Raw genomic sequence first — 26,351 nt, forward strand, 5'->3', positions numbered from 1 at the left:
AAAATGCAGTTTAGAAATAAAAGGAATTATCCCAAGCCTTGGCCAAGCTAAAGACAATGAATGAACAATTGAGCAAAACAAAAGATGAACAATTCGCTCAACTGTCACTACAAATAGAAAGGTTCAAAGGATTTCCTCAATTAGGAGAATTTAAATCAGAAGCTCTCCAGATTAATAAGGCATTATCTAATCAATTGAACTTGCTATGTCATAATATCTCTCTTGCTCAACCCCTATGTGAAATTTCCTCATCAATAATTGATAAGTCAGTCGATGCAAGGCAGAAATTGGAGTAGGCTGAAAAAACACTAATAGAGTTTCTCTCTTGCCAAGAAACCAAGCAAGGACAAGCTACAAATATGCCTCAAATTATGGAATCACTTAAGGAAATTCTATTCCTAGAATGGCAATCTCAACTGATGAAAGCGGAGAGGGCAACTTCAAGATGCAGATCGGTGACTGGTAATCTAATTGAATTAATTAATGATACTCTTTATTTGTCTAATTTAATTTTAGAATGCACTCCAGGGAAACTGCCATCAGCTAAAGGATTGGAGCAGACATGCAAATAGGAACTGGAAAAGAGGGAGAGATTGATCATGGTCATTCAAATTTTAACATGGGACACCTTTTGGTTCTTCCTTATTAAACTACATAGTCAAAAGGCAACGATGAAATGTTTAACCGATGCAATCAGTTACACGATTCCTAAAATTAATGATGCCACATATTCTACCCAACTACATTCACGTATAAGTCACCCTCCATAACTGCAACCAATTCTCGCCATATGATAGCTCAAGCCAAGGGATAGTAAGCCGAAACAGTGAATCATTCTTATCGACTGCAAGCATGTCTATTTTGGGGAGATTTTCTTGATTTGGTTATACCAGCTCACAACATTTTTATTTCATAGTTGGTTAGTTTAGAAATTATTTATATACCATTTCATGTTTTTGGAAAGGGTCCTCAATTTTTGTATTAAAACTTGGATCGGGAGTTGCACTACTGTGCTTCCGATATATATTTTTTTATGAAGACTAGACCTAAATTCTGAATTTTAATGAAGAGTACTTTGATGAGATATGCACTATTGCTTTTTGTGAGAGTATTTCTAAGTTGAAAGATGGGATCTGAATGCGATTGATATCGGAGGGGATTCAAATTACATATGGTACTATTATCTATGTCTTTGCTTCATTCTTTTACATGAATCATCACTTATTCATTTTGATATCATTTGATATATGTGTGTGCTTTCATAACAATTCTTTAGCTTACCACTATTGAATGTTTAAGGATTGTTACTTTTTCATTCATATTTATGTCAATGGTATATAACGAATAGTGTAATAATGTTTTAATAATTACTTTGTTCAACTACTTGAACAAAATAATTATCATATGAACGAATGTTTTTGTTTATAAGTGGAGTCATCTATATGCCTACTTGTTACTAAAAATTATCAAAAGTTTCACTAAAATAGATATTTCCTGGGATAGATTAGTTTTTTATATTTTTTCATTTTAGAAAAAATCATCCATCATTACCATTAGATAATAGAAAATCAATCACTTATCCATCCTATTTATAAATCATTAGGAAACTGGTCCCAGTATATCCAGTCAGAGCCACCACACCAAATGGAAAAGGAGCTGCTTTTAAGGTTTAGACCGGGTGGTTTTCCCCGATGTCGATGCAATGATTTTCGAGGCATCAACACATAGTTGATTCCATCTATATGACTTTGGTTTCCAAACTTACTGCTCTAGTGAACACAAGGCTAGCTTCTCATCCCATACTACCACTCTCACAATATATTCATATCTATGATTTTCCAAACTGTTGAAGGGAAAATCTTCAACCACCGATACATAGACTCCCCCTCTTCATCATGCATAGGACACAAAGGCATCAAGTTGGATTCTTTATAATAATGGGTGAAATAGTTCTGCAGTGTGATCATCTTGAACATTTGTATATTCCATTATATATTCATGTGATATTTTGACTTTACAAAACCTGAGAGAATAACCATTGGGAATTGTTCTTTTACCTATTCCTCGTGGTTTTTCTTTCTACTTCAAATCTTCTTGTACCCGATGTTAGAGTTCTCCTTCATCTTGTATATGAAATCATGAGCTATATATCCCTAGCTATGGAATTTAGAACACTGTATATGGTACATGAATGACAAAGCAACTAATGTATACTTTCTTCTAACAAAGTCATTATGAAATATATCTTGCGATCCAACAAACTCACTTCTAAGGTTTTGATAATATATGCAATCACTAGCTATATTCCCGAAGCTAGAACATGAGAAACAATGACCATTAAACATACTAATGTACATGGATTATATGTCTTGTATCAATGATATTTCGTTAACATTCTTTCTTAGAAGAGGCACAACCCTTTCTTGATACTTTTCGTTGATTACTTCAGTATGAATCCTTGGAGAAACATTATCTTTAATCTTCTTTTCACCTTGATTTGGCCCTTGAAGTATCTTTCTGTAAGGATTCTCATCAATATTTATTTATGAGGGCCGGGAGCTTGTGCCTTCATTTCAAGTGGCTTCATCTACTTATTTTTCCTTCATCTTCAATCGAAAAATTTATTCATATTTCCTATTAATGACATTATCATCATCCAACAATTTCGCATTTGGCATTTCCTGAGCTTGTCTATTTTCGTCAGAGAAGTGTCAATTTCTATGCTATTTTGAATAATATCTACCTAAAAGTGTCTTTTCAACACTTTTATTCTACCTCCTCTACTTGTAGTTTTAAAATGGTGACCATTTTTCTTACTTTGTTAAAATATTTCATTTCTTCCTTTTGCCATTTTCACTCCTTTTTGAGCTTGTTTATTTATGTTGGAGATACATCAAGTTCCTTTTTGTTTTGACCAACTTCAACTACGTACTTTTGATCAGATTCCTCTAAATCGATTATCAAGTTTTTCTCTTTCTTTTTTGCTTCCCACACTTACGGTCTTAGAATGGAAACTTCTTCTTTTGTTTATATAATTTTTCTTCTTTATGGTCTGGATTTATGAAGGAATGAAATGAAATACAAAATTAAATAGAAATACAGAGCTACAGTGAAAACTGAACTTCAATTAATTAATAACAAATATTGAAAATTGTTTACACGTAGAATGGAAATAAACTAGCTCGCGGTGGTATCTTATCTTTGAGAAGGGATGCGATGGCTATATGCCTCTTCACTATGTTATAATGAGGCTTTAAGGCCTTTTTATTATTGATAAAAAATGGAAAACCCTAAACATATAAAAACCTAACCCTAGGAGATGAAGTGCCACAAGTTTGTGGGCCGTGTTGGGGTTAGTCGGTGTTGGCAGGAAAAATTCCCTAAGGCAAGGGTTGAAAGCCTCAACATAGTAGAACAAGATAATAACAAAATAGTAGTCAAGCATGAATTCTAACCATATGAATTACCAAAAGTGGATTTGGAAACATACCTGGAGGTCCTATGTTTGATGATGTTCCTGTAGGGTCTAACCCCTCCACTTCCTCCCAAAGGAGCAGAATTGAAAGTCGATCCATATAAGCATATACATAATAGATAAGTCAATGTCCATAAATAAATTATATGTTAAATAATCATATATAAGTACATAAACTATTATTCATTAGACAATAACATATCAGGAAGAAGGCATGAGCTTCTTTATTGATTAACAAAAATAGGTACAGGAAAGGTACAACCTGATCCAGGCCAAAGGCATCGACGAAGAATTCCTCCATATCCATATACCCCAAGCCATGAAGAAAACCTCTTTAACAAGAATAGGGAGATGCTATAAGTATGATGAGCATATTTTCAAAGGAAACAAGGGTTTCCTAGAGAATGGGATAGCAAGAGGCATGAGAAAAATGAAATTGATCTGGGAGAAAAATGGGTATAATGTCGATAGCCCTTCTCTTGTATGAATTAGGCCTACCCAAGGGCTATATATATACCATCTAAAATTGGTTAATTCAATTAGGCCACGGGCTCTTCTAGGTGGGATCTCGGTAAAAATTGTAAACCCCACCTAAAAAATAACATTTTATTTTATTTTTTCATATTTTAAAAGGTATACGTGGATGCAATGTTATAGTACCCACAAATGTACGTGATTTAGTGTGGGAAGAGTCGCGTATGGAATTTGAATTATTATTTTTTAATATACAATCAAGTCTTTATGGGAAAATTGACTTCCTAGGGCCATAAAAGAGCATCAAGTCTACAAGAGAGCTAAATGATGCTATAACAGTTGGTACATGAGCTTCCTGGGGTTGTAAATTTGGCATAAAATTTCCATTTTATGTGTACAATTTCTCATTAGAAATATCTATTCGAGGAAAACAATTTTCGACTTCAAACACTTACCGCAAGTGACCCAACTGCAGTGCACCTCCCAAATCATCTTGACATGCTTGCTTGAAGGAAAAAAGAGGAGTACCATGTGGCATAATAATGTGCAATGGAGGTGGAAATATGGAACTTTCTTTCCCTCGATTTGTATCTAGTATGTGGTGGAAAATTCTAGACAATTTTTGTAATCTTGTGACCATTAGGAAATCTCGTGGCCACAAGAGTCAAGCACAGTGGTTAGCGCCACAAACATTCGCCGAATAAGGAAATCTGAAATGTTATTAGTGCTTCGCTTCTTGTAATCAATGTTCAGATGAAAATGTTGCAAGTGTTGGGCCATGGAATTATCATATTTTTGTGTGAATTTTATTTTTTCTTTTTCCTCCTTTTTGACCAACAATATCACATTTTACCACCATAACAACCTTTATTCACCTAAGCATGTCATTTTCCATATATCACATTTTTAGTCTAATTATTTATATAATTTGGCATTCAAACTCTTATATTATGCGATTTTTATCATAAAACTAATTTATGGGTTGTTTGAGGTTTAAGTGGTTTGCTGAATTTGTTGTTATAAGATTGCATTTATAGTTCCCTTTATTAATTTTGAACAAAGGCACCATGAGTTGTTGCTGATACTCGATTTTTTTTTTGTGCATGCTATCTCTTTTTAAATCAGTCATATGAACTAGATCTAGGAGCAGATCAAGTCAAATCCATTTCAACCACTGGGAGATATTCATGGAGCATGCAAATCACATAGTTGAGATTCTTTGTACAATCATTATATTGAAGGGAACTTTTTACAGCTTCACCCCTACCATGGAAACTATTGTATGAATTATTAGAATATGTTTTTATTTTAATATTAGATGAGAATTGAAATATTCTCATGATGATATTATTGTTGTATTAAAAAATTTTAAAGAATAGAACTATTTTCCCATGGGGTAAACAAAGATTTTAGAAAAACATGGTTGGAAAAAGGGGGAAGAATTAAATAATTGTAATTATGATGTTCCCTTAATGAAAATCTCAGCCTTATGGCATTATATATTTCCTTGAGTAGCTTGTGTGTTGTTTAGTGCACCAACCCCTATTAAGGAGGAAGGGTGTAATATCCCCTGCGTAAGCTAATGTAAAAACTCTCGCGAAATGAGTTTCCTTGAATAAATAAATATTATTAATTCTTAAATTGATATTACATGAATAATATTCTTCTAATTCTTAATTACAAGAAATAATTATTAATTCTTATATTTATAATAATTTATATTATTCTACCTAAAAAATTGTATTTTCAATTTTATATTTTTTAGTTTTAGAAACAATGAGTCATAGTTTTAGAAAAGCTATGGATAAGTGATATTTTCTCCATAAGTCAAAAGAATATCTACTTTGAAAGAAAACATGAGAGATTTATGGATGATTTATAGGGTGATTTTAGAATTTAGAAAAATGATTTATGGAGTGATTCATGGATGATTTATGGAGTGATTTTAGAATTTAGGAATACTCTAATTTATAGAGTGATTTATGGGTGATTGATGGAATTCTCTTAGGATTTAGAAAATCTATTGCATTTTTTTAATTCTACGTATTGTAAGACTATGGGAAAATATGAGAACTGATGATAAAATACATGTAGAATCAAGCCAAGAGAGAGTAAGTTGTGTTTTCGAATAGGTATACTATAAAATTGGTTGAATGAAATTAGTTCCAGTGGGGAATTCAACGTAGAATTAGTTCATATTCTACTTGGCCACTATGGGCTATAGTAGTGTGGCAGACATTATCAATTTGACATAGAATACCATGCCATGAGTCTCTTTGGGCTGAGGGATTCTAGGCATATATTAAAATATAAGTGACTATTCTTTTGAAAATTAGTTTCTTCACATATGGTGCATGAAGAAATAAAAATCGAATTTATTTGCTTCAAAATTTCATATGATAAAGAGTTGAGATTATTTTCTTGGGAAAACCTCCATGGACTTTCTTGATTATATGAATAAGTGTTTTTTTCATTTAATTCTTAAAATATTTCATGTGCATAGAATTTCTAAAAGATTTTCATGGCTAAATAATCGTGTGAAATGCATGGGTCATTGAAAAATAGGGTCCAACTATGTCTTCATATATACCAAACTGTGATAGATGGGTGAAAACATAAAGAGTTATTTTTAAATGAGAATTTTATACAGAAAAACCTCTCTCATATTTGAAATATTGCTCTTCAAATTCTCAAAAACTATGTCCAAATTTGATGACAAAAACAAGAAATTATTTAGTATTTATATTTGGAAAAATGGATTGCAAAGATTAATTTGAGTATTCCAAACCATGATGCCTTTATAAAACTAAGAGATGTTGTTTTTAATGAACCCATTTATAAACAAAAACTCTTTCTTTTCCTTTTTTAAATTCATTTCTAGATGTTCAGAAACTGTGCCTAAAGTTGATCACTAAAACAAGAAAAAAAGAGTGTTGCCATTTGATTTGTCATAGTTGTTTATGTACATAAAGAGACAACTATTGTGTTAATGTTATTGAAAATAATTTAATTAATTTCATGCACAAACAACTAACTATTACGTTTGATATTTCTTTAAAAGAAATAAGTTATTCACATGTACAAAAATAAAATAATTATGTTGATATTTATTGAAAAGAAATAAGTTATTTGCATGCACAAAAATAGAACAATTATGTTGATAATTCTTGAAAATGAATTAAGTTATTTCATTTAAAAGATTACCAAGGATGTTCTCATGATGCATATGCATTAAAGTTTTAAAGAGAAATATTTTACTCTTAAAGAGAATATGTGCTTATGTGCATAGGAATAATATCTAGTATATTTGATCTACTGGAAATGAATATGTGATTTTACATGCATGGGAAGTTGAGTCGTGCAAAAAGAGATAAGTAATTTTTTTGAGAAAGAGTTCACATAAAACCTTTGCATAAAAGACAATTGGTTGTGTTATTTGAGAAGGATTTTTTATTCATGCTATTTTATTGAGGAAATATTACAAATTTTTTTGATGTGTGAAATGATAGGAAATGATTTTGTATTGCATGCATAATAGCTAGTGAGTTACCTTACTTATGGAAAAAGAGTATTTAGTGTGTTAGATTCCTTGGAATATATATATATATATATATATATATTCATATTCAAGGAATTATTTGTTGTGTTAGAACTCTCCAAAAAGAAGAGAAGAGAAAAGCATGTCCTTTTATGCATTACTAAATTAGATTCTTGGAGAGGAAAACTGGTAATCGCATGGTTTATTGTCATAAGATTCATTTGGAATATTATTTAGAGAAACATATAAACTTGCTTGCATGGAAAAGTATAGTTTTGGTATTATATTTCTAGAGAAAAAGAAGGTGAAATTGCATAATATTGATTGTGTTAGCCTTCTTTTGGGAAAAATAATATGCATTTGCACACCTAAAGGGATTAGCTATGGTATTAGATTTATTTTGGGAGAAGATTATGTATAGTTATTGGGATAGATATTTTGTTAAGAGAAAAATGTCTCTTTGCGTGCATGAAAGAATAAATGTTATGCATTTGATCCCTTTGAAAAAAAATGTGTTATTTTTCCATGCAATATTTCGTTAGTTTCCTTTAGAAAGAAATATATGTTTCACATGCAAGAAGAACAAGCTATCATGTTATTTTCTATTGGAAAGGAATAATAGTTTCATCCAAGAAATTATAACTATTATGTGAACTTTCAATTGAAATAGAGCTTGCATTTTTATACATAATATCCATTGTGAATAACTCTCCTATGGAAAATATGTTTTTGGAAAGGATCATGCATTCACAGGAATAAGTATAAAATCTATTGTTCTAATCCATTTGGAAAAGAAAACATAATACTAGGGACAAATAAAATTGTTTGTTGGGTTAGTTCTCTTGAAATCTTGTTATGCATTTACATGCACAAGAACAATACCTAGTTTGTTAGTTTTCCTTGGGAAAGAATATGAATGTGCATGCTTTGTTATAGTTTTGTTGGAAATATGACGCTTGATAGTGATTTGTTTGTTACTAATGTGTGTGCAATGATGTTAAAGAAGGCATTTCATGAAATTCTATTTATTTTTTATGCATGCACACAAATAGATGTTGAAGTTTGACTAATAAAGACTGATTGGTATTTTATTAATATTTTATCTAATCATGATATCAAGTGTGCTGGTGATAGCAATGGTGGGAAGGGTGGTGACTTGTGCAAAGGATAGTTCATGTTTAACATTGTGTCAGATAAATATATTTTCTTCCATTCATATTAAGATATTCCAACTCTAAGATGATCCACTAACGGAAACAGTCAGACCACAAACACATAGAGATTTATGATTCATGAGTAAATGATATCATGATATCATGATGATCATAATAACTTATAGATAGTTATGTTGCATTTAAGACGATTTTTATGTGTAATATTTTATGAAAATGGCCCAGGGATAGACTCCCTTATAACAATTGAGTGAGGGGTGAACACCCTCACGAGCGTTTAGTAATAAAATTAAATGTTTGCTAGTTTTCACCCTATGAGGTTTCCAAGGTATATCGGTGTCTAATGATGTGATTGTTAGTTGTGCCATTTTTATGGTGTTAATTCCTTTCATCATGTGATATTTATATTATCAAGTATATTATGTTCTATCTGAGTTAAATGAATCATGGAATCAAAATGGCAGTTAATGGTTGTGTAACTCACTATGGTTTTACTAAATATCTCCCTATGTAATTATGATGGTTATTCTAATGGTCATTAAAGGAATATAAAAAGTGATTTATAAAGCTACAAATTGGTAACTGCTAAAAAGAATTCCTAACACCATGCATTTTCTTGTGAGGTTACTGATGGATCTTAGAAGTGGTATCAGAGAAAAAGGTTGCAACATTGGCACCTTTTCAGAATTGCTAAGAAAAATATAAGCGAATGTATGATGCTAGTGGGTATAATCTCAGGTATGATTCTAAGTGAACTTGCAGTAGAGTACAATTGGCATGAGATGCATGCTGCTTGATTAATGACGGAAATAAATAGTATAAAGGGATAATGTTGCTTTAAATTTTGTGGTCATGACATTTGAATATGGATGCAGATAAAAGACAATAAAATCTTTGTTGCACCTATGAAAAATCCTGAGCACTCACTAGTTATAGTGAATATTAATTACAAATCTTTGTATGAATACTATTACAATAATGGTTATGGTGCATAAAAAAAACATGACTAAATTTACAATGCACTACTTATCAAGAATGAATGAATGTACGGTTTGTGTGATAACTAAAGAATGTAGAAGTTGGGGTTGACCCTGAAGGAAACAATATAATGTTTTGAATTTTTTTTGTAAGAACCACTTTAGATGTTAAATGTGAACAATGAGTCAAGTGGAATACATATAGTTAACTTAAATTCAATGAACAACTCATAGTAGCATAATTTTGGGTTGCCTTTCTTCATGTAGAGTTGTAGATGAAAGTTTCCATTCCATGTGTTTGATAGAGATGGTAAATGAGATCCAAAGTTTTGATGTTTTTATTAATTTCATCCCTAGGAGTTTTGGATACAATTCATCTCAACATTAGGGGGTATTCGTACCATGGGACCCTGTAACCACCACTTTGATTCTAGAAAACATGCTTTTGTAGACTCAGATTCCATAATCTAGTCGATTTTCTTGATCTGTCACTACGCTGTAGGGATTATTGATTGTGTTGTTTTATAGAAATTTTACCATTTATGATATTTATATGATTCATGCTATTTTGTAAATTCTATTTTTATTGTCTCTCTGACATTCTAAACATATTTATGGCAATTTATTGCGTGTTCGCTAATTATTTATTAAAATGCCTCAATGGTTGTAGATTTTATGCTTGTAAATTGTTTGTTAAAATGGCTCAATGTTTGTATATTTCATGCTTGAAAACTATTTGCAAGAATGCCTCGTTGGTTGTAAATTGCATACTTTTAAATTTTTGTTAAAATTCCTCAATGGTTGTAGACTGCATGCTTGTAAACTATTTGATAAAATGCCTAAGTGATTGTAGATTGCATGTTTGCAAACTATTTTCCAAAATTCCCTAATGGATGTAGCTTACATGGCTATAAGGTAATTGTCAAAAAAAGAAGAAAAAATCCCCCCAATGTATGTAGTTTTATATGTTACTAAATTGTTTGTAGGAATGCATGAATGAAGATGGCTTGTAGTTTTACTTGTGTGTGAAGTATTGGTATTATTGTGAGACAATAAAGAATGAGGTTATGTAATAATATACATGTTGATAATTATTGAAGACATGATTAAGAATGTGAGATCATGTTTGGAAATGTCATTAAACATTAGGGATTAATTATAGAGTTAATTTTTTATAAGATTTATAATGAATTGTTAGGAGTGAAGTAGGGCCAAATGTTTTGAGTAAGAGTTTAATTTAGAAATGTTGTAGATTGTTTGATAATAAAATGGAATCTTGTCTTACCATCCAGAAATGTTATTACTGGACATAAAGTATCTTAAAGGATGATGGATTAAAGTAAGGGTGCCAAGTAATTAAGAAAAAATAAATATTGTATTTGTGTCTTAGTGTTCAATGGGACTATTATTTCTCTATAATATTGATGGTTGGTAAGGTGAGTCCTTACATAAAGTATAATGTTATGGTATGCAAGATATGTTGATGTTTTTTTTCTAAGTTGCATGATTGTTATTATGTGGAAATTTAGAACTTATACAACTTATATGACATGTAATGATTTTCTCCCAATCTACTTTTACAAATTGTGGGACCCATATTGAGGGTCAAGTATGGATGCATGATGTACATAAGTGTTCCTTTGCTTTAATGATAATATGCAAATGGATAGTTATGTAAATTACAATAGATTTTTAGACATTGGCTATTTTTAGATATTGAATTATTATTGGATTGAATGACTATGGAAGTCGTGCTGGGACTGATGTGATGATGTAATATTTTAGTTTATTTTCGAATTAATAAATAAATTGTTTGGATATTCAAGAAGGAGAACTAGAGTTTTAGAAGATTTCTTGCCAACTGATAAAAATTTATTGGTGGTTAAGTTCACATGATGGAGCTCCCCTAAAAGTATTCTAAAAATCCCTAGGAGAAAATAATATAAAGGAAAATACTAACATAATGGGAGAGAAATATTATGTTTATCACTTAGTTGGAGAGAAATACTAATTGGGGTGAAGTAAAGCACAACGAGAGAGAAAAGTGGGCTTTAAATAAAAAGAGAAGAATCCTTTTTGAGAAAACTAAAACAAAAAGGCATAGACAAAAGTTTGGCACACCTTAAAGCAAGATGTTGGTAAAAATATTCCAGGAATAAATTTCTAAAATAAACCACCAAGGAATCAATGAGGTTATTGATTCTAGTGGCAAGTAGATCTTAGCTTGGTGGGGAACTATTGGAGATAGTTCACGGTTGGGTGGAACATGCTCAATTCCTAAATAATTCCCAGACATTAACTACGGTTAGATGAAATTATGTCTATATTCTGCTATTGATTTTGAAATTATCTAAAGATGTTTGATGTTAAAATAGACTGTAAGTTGCATGTCTCTAATCTGTTGTATGTGTTATAGTTTTGCATGCATGATCTATTAATTTATCTAAGTGACAATTTCGATGAAATAGGTTGTGTCTGTAGGTCTGTATAAGGAAATGAACATGTTAGAAAATAATTATCTATATGCATGCATAGAGGAAATAAATTGAAATATATATGTGACTGAAATAATTCGTATTAGATAAAACAGTGAGCTATTGAACTCTAAATTCCTCATAGACCAGAGAAAATGGTTGGATATAAATGCCATGGGTTTTAATTTGAATGAAGAGAAAGACATTAAATTGCAAACAACACCAGTGGGAAAGAAAGATTGATGTAACCCCTAAATAAAAGACAACATGCACTTGATATCATTTTTTATCATTTTGATGATTAGAGGGTTGGTTCTCTCTGAGTACTTGTGGAAGTATTATGATTAAAGTATTATTTCACATTGCATAAATAATTGATAATGAAAAGTATTTCATTTGATAAACATTATTGATTCTACTTATTAAACATAAAAATCCTTCATTCTGAAGGGAAATGATTCCATTTTTTGTTATTTAGATTGTTATATTATGAGTAAAAGTTAATTTTCGAACAAGAGAGGAACATCGATGATGGTTTTTTGTTTAAGGAGGGAAGTATGTAGTATCACTAGCGTAAGCTACAATAAAACCTACTGTAAAATGAATGCAGTTGAATAATTAAATATTATTAAATATTATGTTGATATTACATGAAGTATATTCTTCTAATTCTTAATTAAAAGAATATTACAAGAATTAATTCTTAATTGTTATATTGAGAATAATTTATATTCTTCTATCAAAATAAATTGTATTTGTAAGTTAGTATATTTTTTATTTTTAGAAGCAATGAGCCATAGTTTTATAAAAGCTACGGGTAAGTGTATTTTTTCCATAAGGCAAAAAAAAATCTACTTTGAAAAAAACATGAGAGATTTATGTTGATTTATTGAGTGATTTTATAATTTAGAAAAATATGGTCTACGGAGTGATTTATGGATTATTTATGGAATGATTTTAGAATTCAGGAAAAATATGATTTAGGAGTGATTTATGGAATCCTTTTAGGATTTAGAAAAATTATTGCATTTTCTTAATTATATTTATTGTAAGCCTATGGGAAAATATGAGAACTAATGACAAAATACATGTAGAATCAAGCCAAGAGAGAGGAAGTAGTGTTTTTGAATAAGTATATGTACAAAATTAGTTGAATGAAATTCAATTCGGTGGGGAATTCAATGCGGAATTGTTTCAACTCTTACTTGGCCACTGTTGGCTATTATAGTGTGGTAGACATTATCGATGCAACATAGAGTAGTACATCGGGAGTCTTGTTGGGTCGAAGAATTCCAAGCATGCATTAAAAGATAAGTAACTATTCTCTTTGAAAATTATTGTGTTTGCATATCGTGCATGAAGAAATAAGAATCAAATTTATTATCCTGAAAATTTCATATGATAAGGATTCAAGATTATTTTCATGGGAAAACCTCCTTAGAATTTCATGCATAGAGGACTAAGTGTTTTCTTCATTAAATTCTTAAAAATTTTCATGTTCATTGAATTCTTAAAATATTTGCATGGCTAAATAATTGTGTGAATTGCATGATTTATTGAAAAACAAGGTATAAATATGTCTTCGTATCTACCAAACCATTATAGATGGGTGAAAATGAAAAGAGGTTTTTTTAAATGAGACTGTTATAGAAAAAAGATCTTTTAGAATTGAAAATGCATCTTTAAATTCTGAAATACTGCGTCCAGAGTTGATTACAAAAGGAGGAAATTATTTAATATTAAAATCTAGAAAAATGGGATACCAATATTCATTTGAGTATTCCAAACCATGAAACTTGTGTAAAAACTAAGAGAGGGTTCTTTTAATGAACCCGTTCCCAACAAAAACTCTTTTATTCTTCCAAAATTTGTTTCTAGATGTTTGAAAATCATGCCCATAGTTGATCACTACAACAAGAAAAATAGAGTAAAAGAGAGTTTTTCCATTTGATTTGTCATAGTTGTTTATGTACATAAAGAGACAACTATTTTGTTAAAGTTCTTGAAAAAAAATATATGCACAAACAAATAACTATAAATTTTGATATTTCTTTAAAATAAATAAGTTATTTTAATGTACAAAAATATAACAATTATGTTGATATTTATTGAAAAGAAATAAGTTGTTCGCATGCACAAAAATAGAACAATTTTGTTCATAATTCTTGAAAATGAATTAAGTTATTTCATTTAAAATATAACAAAGGATGTTCTCATCATGCATATGCATTAAAGTTTTAAAGATAAATATTGGACTCGTAATGAAAATATGTGCTTATGGGCATATGAATAGTAGCTAGTATATTTAATCTACTGAAAATGAATATGTGATTTTCCCTGCACGGGAAGCTTGAAGCATGCAAAAAGAGATAACTAACATTTTTGAGAAAGAGTTCACATAAAACCTTTGCATAAAACACAATTGGTTGCGTTATTTGTGAAGGATTTGTTATTCATGCTATTTCTTGAGGAAATATTACAAATTTGTTTGATGTGTGAAATGATAGGAAAAGTTTTTGTATTGCATGCATAATAGTTAGTGAGTCAGCTAAATTTTGGAAAAAGAATAATTAGTGTGTTATATTCCTTGGAAATTAAATATATATATTTCTATGTAAGGAAGTCTTTGTTGTGTTAGAACTCTTCAAAAAGAAGAGGAGAAAAACATGTCCTTGTATGCATTATTCAATTAGATTCTTGGAGAAGAAAACTTGTAATCACATGCTTTATTGTGTTATGGTTCCTTTCAAATATTCTTTAGAGAAAAATATACACTTGTGTGCATGGAAAAGTATAGTTTTGCTATTACATTTTTGGAGAAAAGGAAGTTGGAATTGCATAATATTGATTGTGTTATCCTTCTTTTGGGAAAAATAATATGCATTTTCACACCTCAAAGGATTAGATATTGTATTAGCTTTATTTTGGGAGAAGATTATGTATAGTTATCGGGCTAGATCTTTTGGTAAGAGGAAAATGTCTCTCTGCGTTCATGAAAGAATAAATATTATGTGTTTGATCCATTGGAGAGGAAATGTTTTATTTTTCCATGCAAGATTTTGTTAGTTTCCTTTGGAAAGAAATATATGTTTTACATGGAAGAAGAACAAGCTATCATGTTATTTTCTGTTGGAAAGGAAAATTGGTTGCATGTAAGAAATTATAACTATTATGTCAACATTACTTAAAATAGAGCTTGCATTTTTATACATAATAACCATTGTAAATAAATCTCCTATGGAAGGAAAAGAACATTAATTTACATGCATTAGTATAAAAGGTATTGTGTTAATCCCTTTGGAAAAGAAAACATAATAGTAGGAACAAAGAAAAATTCTTGTTGGTCTAATTCTCTTGAAAGTTTGTTATGCATTCGCATGCACAAGAACAATATCTAGTATGTTAACTTTCCTTGGGAAATAATATGAACATGCATGAAATTTTGATAGAATTTTGTTGGAAAGATGACACTTGATAGTGATTTTCTTGTTACTAATGCATGTGCAATGATGTTAAAGAAGGAATTTCATGACATTCTATTTATGTTTTATGCATGCACATAAATAGATGTTGAAGTGTCACTAATAAATATTGATTATTGTTTTATTAATATTTTATCTAATCATGATATCAAGTGCATTGGCGATAGCAAGGGCAGGAAATGATGGGTACTTGTGAAAAGGATAGTTCATGTTTAACATTGTCATAGATAAATGTTTGTTGGTCCATGAATATTGAAGAATTCCTACTGTGGGACTATCCACTAATGGAAATACTCAGACCACAAAGAAATAGAGATTGAGGATTCATGGGTAAATGATATCATGATGATTGTAATAGCTTATAGCTAGTTATGTTTCATTTAAGATGATTTTTCTATGCAATATTTATGACAATGGTCAATGCATGGACTCCATTATAACGATTGAGTGAGGGATGAACACCCTCACAAGCATTTAATAATAAAATTAAACATTTGCTAGTTTTCACCCTAGGGGTTTTTCAAGGTATATCAGTGTCTAATGATGTGATTGTTAGTTGTGCATTTTTTATGATGTAAACTCCTTTCATGATGTGATTTTTATATTATCAAGTATGTGATTTTTTAGCTGTGTTAAAATAATCATTGAATCGATGCATAGTTACAACAAGAAATTTAATTCAATATGCTAAAATAATGGCAGATAACGGTCATGTAAATCACTATGATTTTACTAAATATTTATCTATGTAATGATGATGGTTATTCTAATGGTCATCAAAGGAATATAGAAAGTTACACATTTGTGAATGTTGAAAAAAAAATCCTAACTCCATGCATTTTCCTGTGAGGTTACTAGGGTATGTTACAAACGACCCTCCTTCTTAGCAGGGATTACTTTTTAATTAGATTATAGCAATTATTTGCATTAAACATTCTCAGTTATGTGATTATAGTTATTGTTAATTTTATTTATGATTTATTGATTGTGTAGAGTTTTTGAATGGTGTGACAACATAAGTCTTGGACTAGTCCCTCTTTCTAGTGTAGCAACAAGTTATTTACTTTTCTGTTACATATTGGATTTCACTTTCTTTGAATGTGTGTGTTCAACATTTGATTGAGTGATTGATGGGTTTCAAGAGTGTTGTTTTTGAGTGAGAGTGTTTGAGTAACATCATGGTTTATTCTATAATTTTTTGACACTTTTCTGGTGGTGTTGAAGAGTGTAACAACTTGAATGTTTTAGTGAGAGTGATTGTGCAAGTACCATGGTTGAGATTCATTTTTATAGTTAGATTTTTCCCTCAATAAACTTTACATGATAGACTTAATTATAGCCTACCCAGATTGATAATTAATGTAAGAGTTGACATGTTGCTCTGATTTAAAGGAAGAATTGTTTCTCCTGACATTTTTGGCATCGTTTCTGAGGTGCATATGTGTGACTAGCTTATTTTCATGCATTGGTTGGAAGTGTGGTAGATGTGTTCTTAATTCTGAAGTTTTATGACAGTAAGATAAGAGATAAGGACTTGTTCATCACTTCAACGTGATGAAGTGGGCTCAGCCTCAACGAGATCGTGACATGTAGGATTTCATTGCATGAGCAGTGAAGAAGACAAATAAAATGTCCCCAAGTAAACTAACCATGCAGGTGGAATAGGACGTTTAAAGAAGAAAAATAATTGAGATTTAGGAAGTACAACTTATATACAAGAAATTATTTCGAATACTGAAGAAAAATCCTCTACTTGGAGGGAATGTGATAGAAATTAAAATACCTATTAAGATTGCCCCATGAAAGCTAGTATCTCTTGATATAATTATACTAGCCAAGGAGATAGATTTTCAGGAATCTTCATAAACATGTCCTAGTATCTCTAGTCCTTCTGTAATAATAGGAGGAGAGGATCAAATTTTTAAGGAAGGTTATGGAGGTACAAACTTAAATGATAAGGGACTGACTCCAAATAAATAGTTGTTTGGTCACCATACGATAGAATTTGGCACTAGAGTGAAGAAATTTGTTGATGCAGAAAAACAGGGATTTGTTTGGATCATTAGAGTCATTTGAAAAACTTGAGAAGGTTGAATAGCCTGAGCACCCTGAAGGAATTTCATCCCTAAAGGAAGGAAAATTTCCTTCATCAAGAAGACCACCTATAATAGTGGCCCTAAATTTTCAACAAAACCCAATGGAAGGAAGTTGAGTCAACACTTTTGATTTCCCCACTCGGAATCTTCAAGCACAGGCTATGATGAAGAACATACCATTATCTACACTCTCTACATTTCAATGTATCATCTCAGAATACATTGACACATTCCTTTTTGAATTTTATGTCCTTTATAGAAATTATCACTACATCACTGAAGAACAAAAAATAATATGGCTTCCAACCACATTAAAAGGGGGAATATTGAAATGGTTTATGCGACTTATTGGGGGCTCCATTGGTACTTGGGATCCAATGAAGAAAGTTTTTATAGAAAAATACAAGGGCTAATGGAATTCTAGGGAATTGAAGGATAATATATTTTGAATTGCTTAGACACCGAAAGAGAAATTGGAGGAATATGTTTAACTAATTTGATACAATTTGCAAAGGCCTCGACACAATAATTTAGATAAGGAGATAATCAAAACAATCATGATTAATGGAATGAGGGATGACTTCCTCAATATGCTAAAAATCTTGGAGAAAGGAGATATATCTATGGAGTCATATAATGACATAATTGATCTTTGTTGAAGTATCTCTAGAGGATCTACTAGAAACCGGACCATGAAACATGATTTCTCTACCAGGTTTTTGAAGTCAACAAATACTAGAGAAAGTCATGCATAAATTGGAAATTTATTGGAGAAATTCAAAATTAACATCATGAGTTCAATGTCTTCTCAATATGATGTATTATTGGAAATTGAGGAAGCATTGGCCATTTTCTTCTCTTAGTTTCAAAAGAAGAACCCCTTAAAAGAGCGACTACTTAATATTTGCACAATATGTGAATGAGATGTTTCCACATAGCAATGTCCTTCACTACCTAGACTCAAGGAAATTTATAATAATGTAGGGGAAGATGTTCAAGTAAACTAATTTATTCGATTTAAAAATCTATGGCAATTTATACCACTAGGTATGATGCAAGATTCTATTCCTCCTTTTAGTTCCTGGTCTAATGCATATAATGTTCCATAACCACCCCAACCATTTCAATATACAATAGTTTCATGGAAGCCCCCTAACCTCTTTCTAGTTCAATATCCTATGTATTGGCCCCAGTGGCCTATTTCTTCATCGCCACAACCTCGAGAAGGACCCGCTCTGCCAATCCATATGCCTGTGGAATTACTAATGCAATAACGATTACAAATCCCTTCCAATGTGCCTGTGAGTGTTCCATTACTACACCCCTAGCCACCTACACAACCCAATCCTAACCCTAAAAATATGTCAATACAATAGGTAGAATCCTAATTTTTTTCCTACTTATTTCATTTCACTGGTAGAATGTAATGAAATTCAACTTTGCTCAAGTAGAGTGGTAACCCTTGCTCCTCCCCCTATCATAATAGAAAATGAGGAAGAAAAATTATTAGGAGAAGGAAATGTGATTCAAATTTATATAGGAAAACAACGACCTCTAATAGTGGATGATACACATAGTGCTAAAAGAGTGGATGAATCTGTAATAGTGAGAACTACAACTAGTGCTCATGTAATAGCTAATGGCACTATAATAGCTAATGCCACTATAATAGGAAGTGTTTCTCCAGTTGTGAAACATGTAACAACTACTGGGAGTGTGGCTTCTTTAAGCCCACCTTATCTTGAGAGACTGCTTCAAGATAAAAGTCTTCTTCAAGATGAATTTGACACTCAAAAAATTAAGAAATTTTCATGTTCGAATTATATTTATTCAAGAAATTTGGGATGTTCCTATTTATGCTAAAACAATTAAGGAATTATGTTGTAAAAATCTAGGTAGAAAACCTAGGGACCCCCTTAATGTGCATGTCATTGTTAAATTATTTGAGTGGATATTAGGAAAATATGTGCCTACTAAATACGAGGACCTCAAGAATTCCATTGTGACTGTTCACATTAGTGGAAAATTCATCCTAATTCTTTGATTTATTTAGGAGCTACCATCAAAATAATAACTAAGGAAGAAGTGGAACTACTTAGGCTTATCAATTTAAGACTAAATCTTATTGTTTTAGAGTTAGCAGACAGGTCTAAAATATGACCCAAAGGGATAATAGAAGATATTATTATCATGGTTGATTCTTGGAAGTATCTAGTAGACTTCATGGTGCTTTAACCCAAAAAATATTTCGGTGGACATCCTTTGATTTTAGGGTGACCATGGTTAGTTATTGTTGATTCCTATATAGGAGGAAATTTGGGTGTATGATAACTTTAGATGGATAAACTACTAAGTTAATTATCCTTTACCATTTTTCCAAGCCGATTTTTGGACTTGAAGAGTCCCCAAAATCAAAGTTTGAGTTAGAAGAAACTGAGGATAGTCCAGTACTTTCTATAAGTAAGGCCTTAGACCTTAAGAATGAGTCTAGAAATGAGGTTATCCATAATTTTATTAGTGATCCTTCTGTTGTTACACCTTGTATATCCTAATTGATTAATGTTGTGATAGATAAATTTGGTGAGGAAGGACTTTTTATGAGCTTATACACAGGACATACTGACCATTTCTGGTCTCAAAAGTATACCTATACAAATTTAGTCTAGAAAAATCCTTAGCATTAATCATAATTTATCTATTGAGAACATAGAAAATCTAGTGTTGTTACTCAGAAAGAATAAGGAATATTTTTCATAGGATTATAAAGACATGAAGGATATCCATCCTACTTTATGTACTCATCATATTTATATAGAGGAAGGATCCTGACCTGTCAGTAAACCTCAATGTAGAATGAATCTTAATTTTAAAGGTATTGTGAAGGAAAAACTCTGAAAATTTTTAGATGCAAATTTCAACTCTCTAGTTTCTAACAATTGGTGGGTTTCTCTAGTAGCCATTGTTCCTAAGAAAAACGGGAAGTGGAGAATGGTTGTGGATTATAGGAAGCTAAAGAAGGCCACCCAAAAGGACCATATTCCATTACCTTTCATTGATCAAGTCCTAGACACTCTATCTAGTAAGAAATTATTATTTTTTTTGTATGGATTTATTGGTTATAGACATATTTAGATTGCCGATGAAGATCAGGATAAAACTAGCTTTACTTATTGAGTGTTTATAATCATATTTAGATTACCCATGAAGATCAGGTTAAAACTACCTAAATTACTTACCCTGTGGTACTTATGCTTATAGGGTTTTGTCTTTTGGACTATGTAATGCACCTGTAACCTTTCAGTGTGCAGTATTGGGGATTATTTCTGATATGGTTAACAAATATTTAGAAATATTTATGGATGATTTTACACTTTATGGGAGTGGATTTGATGAAGCCTTCGACAACCTTAAAAAAGTACTTGAGCATTGCATCGAAACCCACCTCTGTCTCCACATTGAAAAATGTCATATGATGATGACTGAGGGTATTGTTCTAGGAAATTATCTTTCTGTTGCAAGTATTCAAGTACAACTAGTGAAGGTAGAGGTAATTTTAAAAGTTCCTGCTCCTAAAATGAAAAAAGAGCTACATAGTTTTTTAGGGAAAGAAGGTCATTATAGGCAATTTATAGAGATTTTTTATAAAATTGCATTAGCTTTATTTGCTATTAACAAAGTAAAATTAGTTTGAATGGTATGATAAGTGTAACAATGCTTTTGCAAATCTAAAAAGATGTGTAACAACAAATCCTATTTTGAGATGACCATATTGTAATCTATCATTCCACATCTCTACAGGTGCTTCTAATACAACCATTGGAGTTGTGTTTAGTCATCAAGAAGGAAATAAACCATATTCCATCTATTAAATCAATATGAACTTGGTTCCTGTGGAGGATAATTATACTATTACAGAGAAGGAATTTCTTGATGTTGTACATTTTATTAATAAATTTAGGTACTATATCACTAGTTACCAAATTTTTTTGCATACATATAATCTATCATATTCTCAAAGAAAAAACTCATTATGAGTGGTAGGGTTACTAGGTGGTTGTTGTTACTCGAAGAGTTTAATATTACTATCATAGCTAAATCTAGAAAGGATAATGTTCTTACATAATTTCTTTCTCGGATAACTAATGTTATTAATGATATTCTTGTTGAGGATTCTTTCCTAGACAAATATCTATTTTTAGTATCCACTTATTCACCTTTGTATGTACATATTGCTAATTATCTTGTTTCATGAAATTTGCCTCATCACCTTTCTCCTAGGGAAAGAAAGAAGATTGTATAATAGAGTGCCAAATATTTTTGGGTGGATGGTGTTATCACTCCAATATTTCTCAAGAGTTGATTAAAAAGAAATGATTAGAGGTAACCAAAAACCTACTTTCGAGATTAGGTTCAAGACTTCCTAATTCTTAGAAAGGGCTCTCTCCTTATGATTTATGATTTAACTTTGTTTAGTTATTTTATTTTAGCCTAGTTATGATTGTACTTGGGTTTTGATTTGGATTTGGTGGTGGGATCACTTACTTAGATGAAAAGAGGGGTGTCTTTTACCATTGGGATATGGAGTCAAATGTCAAGCAAACAAGACTGGATCAAGTTCTAAAAATAGTGTCTATAGGACAAGATAGCTGCGTTACTTCAGATCTCAAGGCTGGATGATGAAGTGGCTTTTCAATCAGATCCAAGGAGAAATTAAGGGTTCGTTAAGCCAGATTATGAAGAAAGTGAGAGAGGTCAATTGGGATGGGAGAGCAATTAAGGATTCTCAGATTTGGATATCAAAATAAAACATGTAAATGATCAATTCTTCAAAACAGAGTGTACTTAAACAAATTCTGAGATAAATTTCTAGTTAATCCATTCACCTTTAGATAACATTCAAGTTTGAGAAAAACATAAGAAAATAACAAATTTGACAAAGAAAATACTTCACTGTAATAGCTCAACACACGAATCCTGCAATGCAAACTCTTTATTACTTCGTCTAGCCTGTTGACTTGAAAAATTGGCAAAATAACCCTTAGGTTTATGATCAAAATAAATCTACAAATGTAGAGAAATCCACACCACAATACTTCAAATTATGAAGTATTTTTACAAAAATAATTTACAAAATATCCCAAACTGTCTTGGGAATTAATCTAGGAGAAAGAAATATCTTCATGTAAGAAGATAGAGATAGCTATTGAAATATTGTTTATTGTCCCTATTTATTAGGTTGTGTTGTCTTTAAGCTCTGATATTTTTCCTTTTAATCTCTGATTTGTTGTTGGTCTTCAAGATGGATGTTCTTTTCATTTTGACCTTTCAACTAATACACTTTCACATGATAATCTTTTACCTGGTTGGCCTGTCATTATCCTTTTACTGTACTTTTTACCCTTACTGTACATTTTTACAATTTGACCATGTATTTCTACAGTAACTCATTCAATTTCTCCCATGTTCCCACATCTGGTAATTGGATATTTATCATTTTCCTATAAATCTCATTTGCCTCCGTGTACTTGGAAAAAGTGGGCTTATTCACAAAAAGGTGTTTTACCTCATGTTGAAGGTAAAACAAGTTCTCAAAAGTTTGGTATAGGACCTTGCCAGTTGGCATCCCCTTCATAGATGAAGTGTTTAGTTCATCCCTGGCCACTTGTCTAATTCTTCTATTGGAGTCCTTTTGTGGCATTAACTTATCATTTATTACCAAGGGATTAGGCAAACCCTTTTGCCTCAAAACTTCAAATTTAACCATGAACCTGTCTATAGCCAGTTGCATGGTTTGGCACTTATCTTCAAGGTTTAGCATTAAATTCCTCTTGGTGAGGACCCTTTTTACTTCCAGTATTGTACCTGTCCTGTCAAGTATCTCTAATTCCTACAATTCATACTTATTTTTGGAGTTAAGGAAGTGAATGATCCTTGTTGCTTCCTCTGGCATATCTCCCAATTCTGTTTTCACTCTCTGTATGGCTTCTATAGCCTCTTTCACCAAGTCAATTTGCTCAAAAATTTCTTGAATGAATGGCCAAATATCATTCACAGAGACAATGATATTGGTCCATAATTGTTCCTTAGCTTTTCCAAGGGGTTGCTTTAAAGGCAATTCCTTCTCCAAGTTTTTAATTCTTTCATTCATCCTGGTTGATTTCTGCACTTCTTCTTTGTGCATAATCTATGCGAGCTTAAAGTCAGTCTCTAGAATAATCACCTTTTCCTTGAGCTTGTTCATTTTTGTGGTCTGAATGGACATGTCTTTCATTTCCTTGACCAATTTACTAGCCTCATCACCTGTTGACCATGTTGTTGTTGACCCTGTTGCTGATGTAGACACTGTAGAAGCTGGTAGTGTTGTAGACATTACAGCTGTAGGAGCTAATGATGCTACCAAAGTGGAAGGTACTGCAATAGTAACTGTTGGGATAACAGTGGCAGGGGCAGTCTCAAGACTAGCTTTTTTTAACTGTATCAAGCTATCTAACTCCTTTTCCATTTCCTTCAATTGATCATTTAATTATAGAACCAGGTCCATCATCTCCTCCTAATGTGTTTGGATCTCTAGGACCTCTTTTATCTGTGGGTGCTCTAAATGAGGAATTTTGAGTTGTTTTTTGAGAGCTGCAATGTCCTCATTCTTCTTCTTGAGTAAATTTTTAGCAGCCTTGATGTCATTGGGATCATGTCCTAGCTCAATTACTAAGTCCTCCAATGACTTGATCCTATTGTCGTTGGCCTGTGAGGAGGCCTTTTCCAATTTGTATTGGGTTTTCATGCTGTCTAATGAACCCTGCAGCTTATGTGTAGCCATGGATTTTCCTGTCAAGGTGGAGTAGATCATCTCTCCTACATGCCCGTGGAATTTTATTTGGTCAATAGGATGAACATCCCTAGCCAACACCTCAAAGTCTATTTTTTTGTAGTCAGCTGATGTCTTTGGTTGCTGGACATTTGGCTACATGAAGGACACCTTTATTTTTCTTGCTTTGATGTCAAAAGCTGACATCAACCTACTTTGATTTGTTGGTGTATGCTTGAAGTACTGAGCATAGGTTTCAGCCTTCAACTTTTCATTTCTCAATTTGATTTCCTTGTATTTGTCCTTGATGTCTTTTTCTCTATCTGTTGGCCTGGTGAAAGAAGAAACCTCAACACTGAGCTATCTCTCAATCAACTGAGTGTTAGATGTTGAAGACTGTTGTGTTTCTCCTGAAGCAGATGTGCCTTTTCTTCTTTCCACCATTGTATCAGTGTCAGTGATTTCCACTAATTCAATGGTTTCTTCCTGTGCAGTTACGGGATTCAGCTTGGGCCTTTTCCTCAGCTCAAACTGCTCATATGTGGTTTCCATAGTAGAACTGGAACCCTCCTCCTTTTTTCTCTTTAGGTTTCTCTCCTAATTTATTGGGTTCTGTAAAACAAGAGGAATATTCATGGGTTCCCCTAGTTCTGGAACCTGCAAGAGAGAACTTTCATCAGTTTGTTTCTCTACATCAATTAGTGTATTTTCTACATCCACTACTATGCCATCCATGTCAATTAGAGTGTTTTACAACCATTTTTATTGGTTATAAACCTTTTAATATATGATCTGGGATGGTGGATGAAAGTTCCCAGTTTGACCTTGATTCTGAGCTTATTTATGACTCCATAAGGGTCATACTGCGACATAAAGTTGTTTTTGAACTTCATTTGTTCTAACATCTTGTCTGCCTCCAGTCCAACTTCTCTGTTATTATAAATGAAGGGGCCCAATTGATTTTTCATTTTGAATTGGGTTTCCTTCCTAGCTGTTAGGAAGTTGAATTCATTAGAATTGATGATCTGCCTAAAATATTCTAGTGTAAATATCCTCATAGGGAGGTATTTGGGCAGTTTGTAAGGGGCAAGTTGGCATCCATAAATTATAATTTGTTAGGCCCCTATAATACTAGTGATTCCCCCATTACTACTGTCATTGTATCCCTTATTATTATTACTATGCCCCTATTGTCCCCATATTGTTATTAGTATGCCCCATAGAAACACGCTATTGTTATTTTTGTGCCCTTATGTTATTACTGTTATGTCAGCTTGATTAAATTGTGACCCCTTAGACTCCTATATATAGAAGGGAGGTTTAGTCATTTGTATCATCTAAGAATTATTCATTTGTGTAATGTAAAGGAGGTTTCCCCCTCAAAGAGGTTGAATTCTAAGGCATTGATCTATTTTTTCTATCTTTTTGTGAGCTGGTTTCCTAACATTTGGTATCAGAGCTTTGGATTCTAGGGTTTCGCTGCTCCAAATAGGTCATCGTGGCAAATTTCGCTATAAATTTTTTTATGCGATGTTTTAGAAGCTACGAAAAAACCTCATTTGGGCCAAAATCATTCTGAACTTCGGGTCCAAATTTTGGATCTTGTCTCATTATATTTATGGAGATATGATCTGAGGAATTTGGTGTTTTTGCAGACTCCCGAATTACATTCCAAATAGGTGACCAGGGGAAAATTGTCATAACATTTGTTTTGAGCATCAGATTGAAATTTCGTAAGAAATTTCAGAAAGAGGATGACCTTTAGTTTTATGTGTATCAGTTTCAGGTACTAAGGTCGAAACAGTGACACATGGCACATCGTACAAGTTCGATCTACTGAAATATTCTATAATCAGGT

This window comes from Pinus tabuliformis, chromosome 5_2 (genome assembly GCF_031772625.1).
Source record: "Pinus tabuliformis cultivar Carrire ecotype Pingquan chromosome 5_2, CPIR1, whole genome shotgun sequence".
Taxonomy (NCBI): Eukaryota; Viridiplantae; Streptophyta; class Pinopsida; order Pinales; family Pinaceae; genus Pinus; species Pinus tabuliformis.